Here is a 2,500-nt window from a genome sequence, read left to right on the forward strand (position 1 = left end):
GCGGATAAGCAGCCCCAACGCGCCCGACGGCTTGGAGCGGGTCCCGAAGACGGTGGCCGGAATCGGGTCGTCGCCGGCCGGAAAACGGGTCATCGATGCCGGCAATACTTCGGGCCATGAGGCCCCCCACCTTAGTCCGAGTTTAGCAACAGCCCACATATCCCCCGCGGCAGGCCTATGGGCGCCAGGCCAGCGCGCCCCATGGCCAGTCAGGGGGCACCCCCCTAAAGAGCAATAAGTGTCATTGAAGCTCTGGCAGGGGGAGACACTACTAGGTCCCAGCTGTCACCCCCCCTCTAAAAAATTCATTTCTTGGTATTTTGAGCTGAAATTTTGCACAGAGGTTGGCAAAAATCCAATCCAACTTTATTAATTTTTCCAGAATTTTTCGAGGTCGGGAAGTATTTTTTTTTATTTTCCTACCATTAAAAATCGAGGAAATCGGAAAAAATAGGAACCGGCCCGGAATGACCCCAAATTCAGTGGGCAGCCTCATAAAAATATGGCTGATTTTACTGGATTGATTTCATGTGGAAAGCACGACGTTTTGTTGTAGGAATGCGGGAACCCCGGCGGCTCGCCTGCCGCGGCCAGCGACGTCGGGCTGGCCCCTGCAGCGCCTAGCCTCTCCCACGCGGGGGGCAGGCCAGAACGCGGGGGGCCAGGGCCCGAAGGCAGCCCCCCCGCGGGCGAGAGAGCAAGCCAGCAGGGGCTGTCGCCTGCCGCGGCCAGCGACGTCGGGCTGGCCCCTGCAGCGCCTAGCCTCTCCCACGCGGGGGGCAGGCCAGAACGCGGGGGGCCAGGGCCCGAAGGCAGCCCCCCCGCGGGCGAGAGAGCAAGCCAGCAGGGGCTGTCGCCTGCCGCGGCCAGCGACGTCGGGCTGGCCCCTGCAGCGCCTAGCCTCTCCCCCGCAGGGGGCAGGCCAGAACGCGGGGGGCCAGGGCCCGAAGGCAGCCCCCCCGCGGGCGAGAGAGCAAGCCAGCAGGGGCTGTCCGCGCGTCGCGCGGCGCGGCATGGCTGCGGGGGCCGCGCGCGCGCGCGCCCAAGCGCCCAAGGGCCCCCAAGGGCCCCAGGCCCTCAGGCCCCAGCGCCCCAGCGCCCAGCGCGGGCGGGCGCGCGCGCGCGTGTGGTCTTTGAGGGGCGCCGGCCTGGTGGCTCCCTAAAGAGCAATAAGTGTCATTGCAGCTCTGGCAGGGGGAGACACTACTAGGTCCCAGCTGTCACCCCCCCTCTAAAAAATTCATTTCTTGGTATTTTGAGCTGAAATTTTGCAGAGAGGTTGGCAAAAATCCAATCCACCTTCATTAATTTTCCCAGAATTTTTCGAGGTCGGGAAGTATTTGTTTTAATTTTCCTACCATTAGAAATCGAGTAAATCCGCAAAACTAGGAACCGGCCCGGAATGACCCCAAATTCAGTGGGCAGCCTCATAAAAATATGGCTGATTTTACTGGATTGGTTTCATGTGGAAAGCACGACGTTTTCTTGTAGGAATGCGGGAACCCCGGCAGCTCGCCTGCCGCGGCCAGCGACGTCGGGGACGCTGGCCTGCGCTGTCGAGCCCGCGAGGGCTGTCTCCGCGGCAGGCCCCCCCTGAACGGGGCACGACAGGCCACCGCGCTGGCTCGTCCAGCGTCGACAGTCCCTCGTCCAGGTTTCAGATCGCGCCAAGTCGAACCCATGACCTGCTCAAGCCATCGTGCGCTGCCGAATTCGCATCTGCGTGTAGGCTGCCATTCCACGCGGCAGCCCCTGTTTTCGTCAGCGTGCCCCCCTGACGAATTTTCCTGCCTGGCCCAGTCCAGCGTCCAGCCCCTGTTCGTCGAAAAATCTGCGCTGCTGATTTTCCACGACGAGCCTACTTTCGTCAGCGTGCCCCCCTGACGAATTTTCCTGCCTGGCCCGGCCAGTCCAGCCCCTGTTCGTCGAAAAATCTGCGCTGCCGATTTTCCACGCGGCAGCCCCTGTTTTCGTCAGCGTGCCCCCCTGACGAATTTTCCTGCCTGGCCCGGCCAGTCCAGCCCCTGTTCGTCGAAAAATCTGCGCTGCCGATTTTCCACGCGGCAGCCCCTCTTTTCGTCAGCGTGCCCCCCTGACGAATTTTCCTGCCTGGCCCGGCCGGTCCAGCATCCAGCCCCTGTTCGTCGAAAAATCTGCGCTGCCGATTTTCCACGCGGCAGCCCCTCTTTTCGTCAGCGTGCCCCCCTGACGAATTTTCCTGCCTGGCCCGGCCGGTCCAGCATCCAGCCCCTGTTCGTCGAAAAATCTGCGCTGCCGATTTTCCACGCGGCAGCCCCTGTTTTCCTCAGCGTGCCCCCCTGACGAATGTTCGTCGAAAAATCTGCGCTGCCGATTTTCCACGCGGCAGCCCCTGTTTTCCTCAGCGTGCCCCCCTGACGAATGTTCGTCGAAAAATCTGCGCTGCCGATTTTCCACGCGGCAGCCCCTCTTTTCGTCAGCGTGCCCCCCTGACGAATTTTCCTGCCTGGCCCGGCCGGTC

Source organism: Populus nigra, chromosome 2 (genome assembly GCF_951802175.1).
Source record: "Populus nigra chromosome 2, ddPopNigr1.1, whole genome shotgun sequence".
In the NCBI taxonomy this organism is placed as follows: domain Eukaryota; kingdom Viridiplantae; phylum Streptophyta; class Magnoliopsida; order Malpighiales; family Salicaceae; genus Populus; species Populus nigra.